General features: G+C 44.4%; 1 long non-coding RNA gene across 1 annotated transcript in view; it reads left to right on the forward strand.

Annotated features, from left to right (window-relative positions):
• LOC309667414 overlaps positions 1 to 13,998 on the forward strand; it is an 88,423-nt gene that overhangs the window by 41,870 nt on the left and 32,555 nt on the right. The gene's annotated exons all lie outside the window — the stretch shown is intronic.

Below are 13,998 nucleotides of genomic sequence, written 5' to 3' on the forward strand. Positions count from 1 at the left end.
ATTCATCAGTGATATTGGTCTGTAATTTTCTTTTTTTGTAGTGTCTTTGTCTGGTTTTGGTATCAGGGTGATGGTGGCCTCATAGAATGAGTTTGGGAGTGTTCCTTCCTCTGCAATTTTTTGGAAGAGTTTGAGAAGGATAGGTGTTAGCTCTTCTCTAAATGTTTGATAGAATTCACCTGTGAAGCCATCTGGTCCTGGACTTTTGTTTGTTGGAAGATTTTTAATCACAGTTTCAATTTCATTGCTTGTGATTGGTCTGTTCATATTTTCTGTTTCTTCCTGGTTCAGTCTTGGAAGGTTATACCTTTCTAAAAATTTGTCCATTTCTTCCAGGTTGTCCATTTTATTGGCATAAAGTTGCTTGTAGTAGTCTCTTAGGATGCTTTGTATTTCTGCAGTGTCTGTTGTAACTTCTCCTTTTTCATTTCTAATTTTACTGATTTGAGTCCTCTCCCTCTTTTTCTTGATGAGTCTGGCTAATGGTGTATCAATTTTGTTTATCTTCTCAAAGAACCAACTTTTAGTTTTATTGATCTTTTCTATTGTTTTCTTTGTTTCTATTTCATTTATTTCTGCTCTGATCTTTATGATTTCTTTCCTTCTGCTAACTTTGGGTTGTGTTTGTTCTTCTTTCTCTAATTTCTTTAGGTGTAAGGTTAGATTGTTTATTTGAGATTTTTCTTGTTTCTTTTTTTTTTTTTTTCTTGTTTCTTTAGGTAGGCTTGTATAGCTATAAACTTCCCTCTTAGAACTGCTTTTGCTGCATCCCATAGGTTTTGGATCGTCGTGTTTTCATTGTCATTTGTCTCTAGGTATTTTTTGATTTCCTCTTTGATTTCTTCAGTGATCTCTTGGTTATTTAGTAACGTATTGTTTAGCCTCCATGTGTTTGTGTTTTTTACGTTTTTTTCCCTGTAATTCATTTCTAATCTCATAGCGTTGTGGTCAGAAAAGATGCTTGATATGATTTCAATTTTCTTAAATTTACTGAGGCTTGATTTGTGACCCAAGATGTGATCTATCCTGGAGAATGTTCTGTACGCACTTGAGAAGAACGTGTAATCTGCTGTTTTTGGATGGAATGTCCTATATATATCAATTAAATCTATCTGGTCTATTGTGTCATTTAAAGCTTCTGTTTCCTTATTTATTTTCATTTTGGATGATCTGTCCATTGGTGTAAGTGAGGTGTTAAAGTCCCCCACTATGATTGTGTTACTGTCAATTTCCTCTTTTATAGCTGTTAGCAGTTGCCTTATGTATTGAGGTGCTCCTATGTTGGGTGCATATATATTTATAATTGTTATATCTTCTTATTGGATTGATCCCTTGATCATTATGTAGTGTCCTTCCTTGTCTCTTGTAACATTCTTTATTTTAAAGTCTATTTTATCTGATATGAGTATAGCTACTCCAGCTTTCTTTTGATTTCCATTTGCATGGAATATCTTTTTCCATCCCCTCACTTTCAGTCTGTATGTGTCCCTAGGTCTAAAGTGGGTCTCTTGTAGACAGCATATATATGGGTCTTGTGTTTGTATCCATTCAGCCAGTCTATGTCTTTTGGTTGGGCCATTTAATCCATTCACGTTTAAGGTAATTATCGATATGTATGTTCCTGTGACCATTTTCTTAATTGTTTTGGGTTTGTTTTTGTAGGTCCTTTACTTCTCTTGTGTTTCCCACTTAGAGAAGTTCCTTTAGCATTTGTTGTAGAGCTGGTTTGGTGGTGCTGAATTCTCTTAGCTTTTGCTTGTCTGTAAAGCTTTTGAATTCTCCATCAAATCTAAATGAGATCCTTGCCGGGTAGAGTAATCTTGGTTGTAGGTTCTTCCCTTTCATCACTTTAAGTATATCATGCCACTCCCTTCTGGCTTGCAGAGTTTCTGCTGAGAAATCAGCTGTTAACCTTATGGGAGTTCCCTTGTATGTTATTTGTCGTTTTTCCCTTGCTGCTTTCAATAGTTTTTCTTTGTGTTTAATTTTTGCCACTTTGATTACTATGTGTCTCGGCGTGTTTCTCCTTGGGTTTATCCTGTATGGGACTCTCTGCGCTTCCTGGACTTGGGTGGCTATTTCCTTTCCCATGTTAGGGAAGTTTTCGACTATAATCTCTTCAAATATTTTCTCTGGTCCTTTCTCTCTCTCTTCACCTTCTGGGACCCCTATAATGCGAATGTTGTTGCGTTTAATGTTGTCCCAGAGGTCTCTTAGGCTGTCTTCATTTCTTTTCATTCTTTTTTCTTTAGTCTGTTCCGCAGCAGTGAATTCCACCATTCTGTCCTCCAGGTCACTTATCCGTTCTTCTGCCTCAGTTATTCTGCTATTGATTCCTTCTAGTGTAGTTTTCATTTCCGTTATTGTATTGGTCATCTCTGTTTGTTTGTTCTTTAATTCTTCTAGGTCTTTGTTAATCATTTCTTGCATCTTCTCAATCTTTGCCTCCATTCTTATTCCGAGGTCCTGGATCATCTTCACTATCATTGTTCTGAATTCTTTTTCTGGAAGGTTGCCTATCTCCACTTCATTTAGTTGTTTTTCTGGGGTTTTTTCTTGTTCCTTCATCTGGTACATAGCCCTCTGCCTTTTCATCTTGTCTATCTTTCTGTAACTGTGGTTTTTGGTCCACAGGCTGCAGGATTGTAGTTTTTCTTGCTTCTGCTGTCTGCCCTCTGGTTGAGGCTATCTAAGAGGCTTGATGGGAGGCTCTCGAGATTATCAATTTTATAATTTTTTCAAAAACTATGTTTTGAGTCGTTGATTATTTCTATGATCATAGCATTTTCTTTATTATCTCCTTCCTTCTACTCTCTTTGCATTTATTCTGTTGTCTGAACATAGAATTTTAAAACATGGCTACGAATTATTTGATGCTTCTTTCATGAGTGCCTGTCCCTTCCTTATGAATCTGGGTGTTCTTATGACTGTTTTGACCAAAGACGCATGACCACAGGACCCATATGCTTTAAGGCCCAGCATGGAAACCCATCCAGCTCCTGCTCTGTCCGCTAGAATGTTTGCTCTTGGACTCTGAGCCCCGCCGTGGAAGCCTTGCCAGGCTAAGGTTACCTCCCTTCAGAGGCTGTGTCGGTGCCCCTTCAGCAGCACAGCTGAGCCCAGCAGGGGGACAGCGACCAGTGCAACATGGAGCAGAGGGGTCCCCCACCTGGACTTGCCCAGCTTCTGACCCACAAAACCAGGAAATATGAGAAAATGGGTATTATTTTAAACGGCTAAGTTTTGGGGTAGCTTGTAATGCAACAATTGGAACATCTTTGGATATTTTTTCACATATTCTTTATTTCGTGAAGATATATTTTCTTAGTCTATTTCCATTTCCTTTTGAGTTGGTGGTGATTTTGTCCATATTTTGGCATTCCCATTTCTTAGTTTTTTACACTGTCTCTTTTCTCTCTCTTAATAGACGTTGTTTTAAGATGAAGAGACTATGATGGGCCTACTAGGCAGGCACTGATTTTTCCATATTTTCTCTTGAAACAGTGAACATGACCTTCTGTTAATATAAAATCAAAGGTGATTCAAGCCATTATATCTAATATTTAAAAAAGCAAAAATAGACAGATGGTTCTATTGCATCCAATGTTGCAATGCTTATGTTTGCAGGCTTTAAACAAGTTTTAAATAACATAATTAAAATCTGCTTGTGTGTAGTCTGGAAAGCCAGTGTGATTTCTTGACGGTCTCTTGCTAGCTGTTATTACACATTTCTTTGCCTTACTAATTCTATTTTCCTCTAGAATAAAGCAGCTAAATGGAATAACACAATTTGAAGTTCCTTTTGGGATCCGTGATTATACTTCTCTTTTGTTAACTCATTCGATTTTAAAATTTAATTTAACTTTTTGGTCATTTAAGAGATCACATTATGAGTAGGTTTTGAAATGTCTGACTTTTTAACTCTGCCTTTCCTACATTAAAATAATCTAAACAATTGATTTACTTTGTGAACTAGAACACAAAGCTAATGCCTTAGGTAAAACCTCTCATAGACCCTATGGGAAAGAGCAACAAAAAGGACCCACCATCAGCTTGACCCTTGAATTGAATTGTTAGTTTCAGGAAGACAGTGTAATTTGTTTATAGTGAAAGCTTCCTGTTAGTTTTTTTGTTGTTTTGTTTTTCTTTTTTTTTAAGCCAGAAAATTGGGTGTGAACTGCTAATGACTAAAACTTGACATTTGGTTTTTTCCTTCTATCAGGGCAAACAAGCAGCCAGGAGGAGTAGAAGAATTAGTATTGCATAATTTCATAATTTTTAAAGACTGAAGTAACAGAATGACTTGCTTTGTTAATTTAACAATAATATATTACAAGAGAAATGGCTTGCTTAAGGTTGTCTCAAAACTTACCATTGGAAGCTTGAACAGTTGATACTAGAGAATCCACTTACGGTTCCATTTCTGTTATCAGTTTACCTTAAAGAAAAATTCCATGAGTGAGGCCTGGGGATAATAACATTCTGCTGAGCTGCTGATTCCAGGGTGAAGAACTCTAAAAACTACAACAGTTAAACGTTATTTAGGAATTTACTTCAGTTCCATTTAAAGTTGAAATAGCATTTGTTGTCTAAAGGCAGAGTATTGGATTACCAGAGTGTAGTTTGACAAAACAATGAGCTATTGCCATTGGAAGGGCAATTTTTAAACGTATATTGTGTCATTCCTGCTTCTCTATGTAGAAGGAAATAGCATAATATTTTGTAAATGCTCAGTAAAGCTATTTTTGCCATAATTTGGACTGAAGGCCTTTGAAATAAATAATGTAAACTGCCACCTGTAGACATACGGCGGTGGTGAAGACCCTGAACAGGCCCTGCTTTTCCCAGCCCTGGCATTTTATAACGGCTCCACCTCCCTTTCAGGACAGCAGTAAACTAACGGCCATGGTTCGCTGTGTTTAAGACTACAAAACAGGAAGTTATCCATGCATCCATCCACACATTTTTCTGTGAATGACAATTTAAAACCATGTAAGATGGTGACAGATATAGGCATTAGCTAAAACTACTAAGTATAATTTGGGGACTAAGGTGATATCTAGAGCAAAGGTTAGAAAACTTTTTTTTTTGGTGAAGGACCAGATAGAAAATATTTTAGGTGTGGGCCAGGAGGAAAATTGAGGATATTACGTATGAACTTATATAATAAGAAAGGAAAGGAAACAAATCTCAACAATGTTTTCACTAGCGACTTTCAAAATATAATTGTAAAATTGAGTGCAATTTTTGTTGTAATACAAATCTGCAGATGAGAAGAATGAAATAATATTTTTGGGGAGGGGTAATATTTTATTTAATTGGGTTCAAAGTTAACATTCCTTATATCAAAATTAATTGCAAATGTTCATCTGTTAATGCTTATCTGTAATGAAATTCTACGTATTTCATTGTTGAAAATTTCTTTTCACACAGATAGGTATTACCAAATGCTGATATCAACCCACAAGTATTTGATTTTAATTGAGCATATTCATTCCTTGGCAAGTAGTCATAGAATTCCATTAGATTTTACTCTTGATATTTGTCTGTTAATATTTCATTAAGTTGCAGATTAATCACCTTCAGTTGAATGTTAGGTAGGAGCTCTTAACATGCAGCTAAATGGATTTTGAAATGTGGAAATTTCTTTTGCCCTGCTGGAACTGTTACTATAGTCTGAGCTTGGGAAATATGTCTGCTTCCAATGTATATGGGAATGGAGATCTCACTTCTTGTTTTGACTTCTGACAGCATGGGAAATGTACAAACCCTCTGTTACTTTCGATTCAAACATTAGTTGTCATCAAAATGACTTTAGTGCAGTATAACTTTTGCATGTAAGTATTGTTTTGCCTTGTAATTTTAGGTTGAATTTATTAAGACACAGTATCAAGCTAACTCCACAGTTCTTCAGTGTTTGATAAAAATGGTGGAAGGCAGTTTTCATTTAGAAAACTTTGTCTCCACCTTGAACTCAACAGCTGCAATAGAGCTTTACTGGTGCTGAGTTGCTGGGCTGCTGTGTGGTGAGCAATTCAGTGCTCAGCTTGTATTTCTGACAGACTTCACAGCCCTGGGGAAGATTAGGTAACCAGAGCATTAAAGCTCACCATTGTCACTGCAGGTTCAGTGAGACAGGATAGATCAAAATACCTTCTGCAAAGTAGGTAATAAATAACCCTAAGCTTCACACACTTTACATTCTCAAAAGTGTTGTCAAGCTTTTCCCTCCACAGGTTTTACCACCAGCAGTTATAACACATCTTAGTGGATTCCACTTCAGGTTGTACCAAATCCATGTTTTTCTCAACTTCTTTTGAAATATTCTCATCTGTAGTTGATCCAGGCTGACTATTGACTGAGACTAATTCTTCAGTCACTTTGAATTACTGACTTCTTAAGTCAACAACAACATTTGAGAAAATATTATCAGTAACATTTGTTGACTCGTCAGGAGTCGAGGAACAGCTCTTGAGATAATTTTCTTTGTTGTTAGTGAACTATTGATGTTGCCACAATGTCCTCAATTCTTCAACATCCTTGAGTCGAAAGGCTAACAATCTTCCATGAGCTTATTTGCTGGGGCCCATTTCCATGGCTGCTGCAATCAACCGTGATCTACTTAACTCACAATTGGTTAATTGTTCTGCTCTGTTGAGATATTCTGCTTTAAACTTTCTTCCTTTTCTGACCATGCCGTCTGTGAGTTCTGATGAGCCTCGGTCTGGCCTGTGGGTGGACGAGGCATCCTTTGGGCTCAGCTCAAGCGTCATGGCAAAACAAGCACGATGTTGTAACGGTTCTGTAACACAACTATCCACATACCCCCGCACCCCAATCTGGCTCACTGAGTCCACTTTTCTTTTCTTTTCTTGTTTTGACAAGGAAATAGAACATCATGGTACGGAGTGTGCAGGGGGCTTGAAACGCTGCCGATTGATATTGCACCACATGGCGTGTGGTGCAACAAGCACAACGTGAGCCATGGAACCCACATCAGGTGCCCACCACAGCCACCCCCTCTGCATCATGGCAGCAAGTATCCACTGACAACATGGGAGCACATGGATGTGACTTTCTTTGTGGACGCTGGAATTTGAACTTCACGCCATTTTCGTGGGTTACAAAAATATTCCCTAATTTTTTTCAACCACTTGGAAACGTAAAAGGGGCTCTTAGCTCACTGGCCTGTACAAAAGCAGGCGGTGAGCAGGGCTGGTTCCTGAGCCCAGTTTGCGGACTCACGGAGGAAAGTCGCAGAGAAGTCAGGTGCAGTTTGCAGTTAGCAAATGGGTAGGAGAGAACTCCATCCCGGGTAAAGGATCCAGGAGCTTGACCCGGCGTCACACACGCTCTGGTTATGCACCCATGTCACGCCTTCGCTCAGCTAAAGGTCAGAATTGTAGGAAGTGTGAAGGGTGGAGCTTGCGTGGGGCACCTCCGTTCTGCATCGCTCGCCCACTTGCAGGCCCACCGTGAGCCTGCAGACTGTGGATGTTCCTGCTGCAACCTGAGCGTCTCACGGACGCTCTGCCTCTACCTTTCTCCCCTCCACCTCCTCTCAATAGGTCAGGTCAGAAAAAGGGCAAGAAAGGAGGAAAACCCGCTGCGTTGGGGTTACACGTCCAATTTTGTGCATGCCTTATTCTTAACCAAGTCTGTTAAGGAAGAAGGTCAGAAACCCAAGGTAGAATTTGGAAAATCAAATCTTAAATGGAAAGAACAGTGTTTTTCAGAATTCAAAATATTTTAATTTTTTAAAAAAAATCATAAATAATTTAAAAAGTTATGTTTACTTTGATGTTATTTACATCATTAGAAATGTAAGCAGTGTTGTTTGAACTAAATTCTAATCCATGCAGAGATGCAATAAATGCAGAGTTAATATGCTGCATAGTAAGATATTTTTAAAGTCCATGGGCCTCAGTAAGTGATAAAGACACGTTTTCAGAATATTAAGTTAATGCGCGGAGTCAGAATCAAATCAGAAGAACAGTGTGGAAGCAGTCCGGTCAGTGCCCCACGCGTATCCCAGGCTAGAAAGGGCACACCTGGTCTACAGCATCCACTCCACTTCTGTACAATCTAGCAATGCAAGGTACCGGAAGACTCAGTGTAACAGAGGCGTACTTTTTGAAGATGACAACTGTAGGTATTTTTACCTCCTCTACCTATGTTTGCCTGTACCGCTGCATTCCTATCCTGTGAATGTGCTTCTGTAAACTCACTGGGCCCTGCTTCCTCTTTTAAGTCTTGGAATCACTGCATTTGCCCTCATTCAAGCAGGCTTGCTCTTCATTTGGTACAGTGTTCTGATTTCTTTGTGCTTCCAGACAGCAATTATGAGGAGAGGCAGGGTTTAGAGATTATAATTCAGACATTTGGAGAAGTTCTTACTATTGTCTGTTCAGATAGGCACCAACAAGACCCTTGAGTTTTCTTTTTTGATCACTTACTTCGAGTCCTGTCAGCATGTGAACGGGTTAGAATTTGCAGTTGCTCAGTGTTTGTTATGAAGGTCAGAGGCCTGTGATGGCACACGGATTATTACGTGCATTCTGATGATTGTCTCCCTGGAAATGACAGACGTCGTGGTGTGCGCCAGTTTTCTTCCACCAAAGGGAAACGTGACTAAAATGGAAAAATTTGTGCTTGGACGTCCTCCAGGTGTAGCTTCTAAAGTTGCAGCATTTCAATTTTTAGCTCAGATGAAATACTGCACATTTGCAGAGAAATTGCAATTCCACTGAAGACAGGAAGATGTTCTAAAAGTGCAGATGTACACCATAGGGTTAACTTCTGGAAGCTCTGTCTATCAGTTTAACAGCTTGCAAGGTGTTCGTAGCAGTTATATCCTCCATATACACGTAGCGCCTAAGGCGGGGTCTGGCTGGCGTGCCGCAGAGCACAGCGCGTCTTCAAGTGTGGTCCCGGGGCCTGCAGCGCCAGCCTCATTCAGGAGCCTGTTAGATGCAGACTCTTCCCACCACCGCGCCCCCTGCCCCGTCCTCCTGAACCAAAAGACCTGGGGGTCGGGCCCAGCGAGCCATATGTAATCAGCTCTCCAGGTGATTCTGGCCACACAACGTCTGAGGGCCACTGGGGCGATGGTTAAGGGGACTGGGTCTGTCAGCCCTTCTCAGACTTCAGGGCCTTCAGAGAACCTGAGATCCTGGAAGACACAGATCTCATTCAATGGACCTGGGTGGGCCAGGACCCTGCCTTTCTAACAAGCTCACGAGCGATGTTCACTGCTGCTGGCCCAGGGAGACGCCTGGGCCGGGGAGTGCCAGCCGTCTACTTGGGGCTGAGTCTCAGCTCCACCCTGCGACCCATCACTTAGATGGTCCGAGTCCTGCGGTGGGGTCAGTGTGTGTGTACGTCTGAGGGAAGGGCTCTTGCTGCTGCTGCCCCAGTGGGCTGAGGTTGGTGGCTTCGTCCAGGTGGCCGCGGGCACACCAGGGAAATCACTCAACATTAACTTTCTCTCTCCGTCCAGAGAGACCCCCTGAGTGGAGCTAGATCTTGACAATTAGCAAGTGATTTTTAACTGACTGGAACTTATCACCATCTTAAGAAGACTCTACAATAACTTGACTAGCAAAGTTAAGGCTGATACATTTTTATATAATCGGTATTCGTTGCCATAGGCAAATTTGCTCACCTGTGGCCTGGTCATTGTCACATGGAACCCCATGTGCCACTTATTATGAGGAATTACAGCCAAGTAATACTGTCTTTGTTGATAGATCTCATCTGAGGATCTCTGGCAAATTACAGAAAAAGTAGAAGATAAAGGTTTCATTTCTTTTGTAGAAACGCTAAGCCTAAAATAATTGATTTTTATAAAAGCTTTGAGAGGATGTTAAGAGTGGGTAACAAGATACCTTCATCTAAGACAGAAGCCTGCTATGCTTCCCAATGTTATTATGAATGTATTCTAATATACATCAAAGTTGAAAGAGTTTTGCAGTAAGCAGTTGAATTCCCATTATTTCGATTCTGGGATTAATATTTTACCACATTTGCTTTATCACGTAACTATCCATCTACCTTTCTCTTTATCCACTCAATAATCCATCTGATTTTTGATGCATTTCAAAATAAATTTGACACATCAGTACACTTCCTGCCAATACCTCAGTATCTATGCTTTTAACCAGTTACTACCATTTTAAACTAGAATTTTGTCCCACTTATTGGCAAACCTTCCTTTTAAAGGCATAGGAGCCCAGCATGCTATACCAAGGACATAATAAAAAATAGACGGGCTTTTAAATTTGTGGCTTTTGGGCTGAAATCTTGTGTAAGTGTCAAGCTAGGTTGATATGGGTTTAAAATAATGAGAAAAAGATCATTAATGATTAGAGTTTAATTGACAGTTGGTTCTTCTGCTTTATGTAGCTGTGGGAATACTGGGCAGACCCAGGAAATGACAGCAGAAATTAAAAATGTCAGCTGGCTACAGGCACTGAAAAGTCCCCAAGACATGTAGCTAACACGTTTAAGTTTGCATTTTTTTTCCGCAAGCTCTCTCATCTTCATTCCAAAAGAAGGAGCATGTAATGAGCTGATGGATGACAGGCTGTGATGTCTGGGGATGGGTCTTGGAAGCCGGAGAGAGATCATATTCCCTGAAGGCCTGCACTTATATTTCTTCCCAGAAACGTTTACACAGCATACGGGCGAGTGACCGGTCACCCGTCATTAGCTGGGTGAGGACCATCCTCCTGACCCGAGTATGAATACATTTGTAATGTCTTCAGCTTTGGACCCGTTAGTACCTACCCTCGATCTGAGTTTCTCTTATTTTTTCAGGAGGTTACATTGTGGCAATTGGCTGTACACCCTTCAGAGTTTTCTTGGTGGTGGTTGTACGTGTGACCCCCCTCAGTGACCCACCGCATTCGTTAACCTCGGGAACACCTTCACTCTTACCCTTGCACTTGAGCTGTCGTCTGAAGGCTTGAGAGGTTTTCCCAGCTGGACATCCCAATATTTTCAGCCCAACTCCTCCACTCATGACGTGACCAGAGACGTCTTGCTTACGGGCACAGCCAGAGAAGCACTTGGCAGGTGTCTTTGACCCGTGTGTTCTGATAAAGCTCAGGACAGGACAACAATCTGATCTTCCCTTTGGCCAGGTGCACATTTCACAGGACGAGCTACTGGGATTTCAGGGGCCCTACCAAAAGTTTTCTTTGACCTACAGAAGGCTCAGCTAACCTCCTGAATCTCAGTTCCTAGTTGCTATCCAAGAACGGGCAGAATAAGGGCCCCGAAGACATCCAAGTCCAAATCCCCAGAACCTGCGAATATGTGACTGAGCGTGGCAAAGGGGGATTAAGACAGGTGGAATGAGGGGCGCTAATCAACTGAACTTGAAATTGAGGTTTTCCTGGGTCATCCAGGTGGGCCCAGTGTAGCCACAGCGTCCTTAGGGGGAGGTGGACCAAGGCCTGTGTCAGCCCCGAGCAGGAAGGCGGCCCGGCTGGCACCTCGATCTTAGCCCCGTGGGGCCCGTTCTGGACGTCTGGCCTGCAGAGCTGTATGGTGACAGGCTGATGCTGGCTGAGGCACAAAGTCTGTGCTCGTTTATTTTCGGCAGCAGTGGCAGCGGTGTCGAGCAGGCCTCACCAGGTGGGGCCTGAGATGTGGGTGGCCCGCATTCCAGGGACTGTGTCAGCCTCAGTTTTGGTGGCAGGACTTTCCAGGGATAAAGGGCATGGGGGCCCGGGGTCCGGTCCCGCCGTCTCCTGTCTCGTGCTGTCGGGGTCCACAGAGGGATCCTGCCTGCGGCAAGGGGGGGGTCTCGCACCTGGCCTGCTCTCCTTCGCACGTGTACGCGCCCCCTTCTCTCTCCCTGTCCGCTGGGCCCCTCACTCATTCGCCCCATCGTTCATGCCCTCCAGGCGCAGGACTGCGACTCCAGCCCGCGAGAGGGCTGCAGGTTTGCTGGCCACACGGCCCGGCGAGCGCACGGGCGGCTGGTCGTCAGCCTGGAGTGGTTTTGGGTCCTGTCCTTGGGTTTTGTGCTGGGGAAGCGTCCGGCTGCCGTCTGCAGTAACCAGGTCCCCACCCCCAGCACGGGGACGGGATCACGCCAGGGACACAGCGCTTGACCTGCCTCCCCGCCAGCCTGCGGGGAGCGGCTGCCAGTGGGTCCCACCAGACAGGGCAGCACTAGGCTTCCTGGGTTACCGATCAGCTGCCTTACAGACACCACTTTCACCTTATCACACGCGTCCTCAATAACTATGGAACAGGATGTGGCAAGATAAAGGGTCAGTTCACACCCCACTGGTCCAGAGTCACCTAACGAGAATATTCGTATGTCTCAGTGCCCGAGAAAAGTCCGGTTCTTCACACACCTTCACGCGCCGTGGCTCCTGCTTGTCAAAGAGTTCATCGCATTTTCTTCTGTTGGCTAGGTTAATTTTTGTTCAATATCTTTAAGCATAACTTTTTTTCTGAGGGTTGTGTTTGTGGCATAAAGTATTTTATTCATCTTGGCACAATAGCTGGCATGTGGAGGGAGACGGAATACTCTCTGCTGCATGGCCCGGGGGGAGCAGGTATTCCTCAGCTATTGCTAAAAAAAAAGATAAACAAAGCTGCGTAAGCAAACCCCCCCAGAGCTCAGTGGCCTGAAACGACCCCTGGTTCTCCCGCTGCGTGGTCGCCTGCTGGCTCCACGCCACGGGGACGCCGGGCGCCTTCCTGCTAGACCTGCAGGTAGCGTGGGTGGATCTGACCTGCCGGATGGCAGGAAGATGCAGGGAGGTGCAGGAATCTCGGGAAACCGTGGCAGGGATTCCAGCTCCTGCAGCCTCGCAGCAGGCGGGATCGTGCACTTGCCAAACGCCACCACCTGCTTCCCGAACCTTGGGAGCCCCATGGCCTCTCTCACCCTGCCATCCCCATCCCACACCAGTGGGTTCTAGACGGGAACCTTGTTCTAGAAACCCTAGGAACTAGAGCGCCCCAGACACCCAGCATCCCTGCCGCGAGGCGTGCACAGAGGGCGGCAGGGTCCCCGTGAGCTCCTGCTCAACCCTTATCTCCAGGCGCCGTCTGGTCCTGGGCCCTGCGGCTGGTGCCACCGCCTGGAGCAGCTGGGGGCTCCTTCTGATGCAGCCCTGAGGGACTCATCGCTTCCCCTTGTGCCTCTTCCCCCCTCTCGCGGACAGGGGTGCAGCACGTCCTGCTCCCGGAGGGGAGAGCCGTCCCCCAGAGCGATGGCACTGAGAAACGTGCGGGCCCCTGGATGTTCGGGGTTTTCTTCCGCCCTCTGGCTCACACGCCTCGCCTCCAGAGGACGCACCACTTCTGGCTCCGGATCCTATTTGCCTGACGCCCTCGAGGCCAGGGACCAGGGGAGGCAGTCAGGGTTCCTGCTGAGTGAAAGACGTCCCAGCTCAGATGCTGAAGGGACACGGCTGTCCCTGCGACGAGAGGATAAGTGGCTCCTGGTAAAAACACACACAGAGCATCTGCCAAGGTTGACAGCCTGCGGCCAGGGGCTTGTCGGCTTGGCGGGCAAGTGGGCACTCCCCTGGAACAGCAAGTTTGCATGTGGTCCCCATCTTGTTAAGCATATAAAATACACCTTTGTTTTCCAAGAGGCATGTATTGCATGCAGGCCAAATCAGGATCACAGGAACTAAAATCTCTTCATTTTCCAAGTGGTTGAGAGCGGCGCTAATCTCTGCCGCCCCCCCGGGAATGCGCTGTTGCTTTTGGCTTCGATCTTCTGCTGAGAACGAGTCCAGTTCCTTCCCTCCAGTGGCCGGTCCCGCGGAGAGGGAGCTGGGGGCACTGCCAGCGGCTGTGCAGGTGGGTGCACGTGTGCACCTGGGAGCCCGGGAGGCACAGGCCAGCAGGTCCACCGTGAGGCGGACTTCGGGCTGAGGCCGCTTGTCACCGAGCCCCCTTTCCAGCCTCCTCCTGGGCGTGTGCACAGGACCGAGTGGGTCCAGCTGTGTGTGTTACCGGGAC

Source organism: Balaenoptera physalus (assembly GCF_965194825.1).
Source record: "Balaenoptera physalus genome assembly, chromosome: 9".
Taxonomy (NCBI): Eukaryota; Metazoa; Chordata; class Mammalia; order Artiodactyla; family Balaenopteridae; genus Balaenoptera; species Balaenoptera physalus.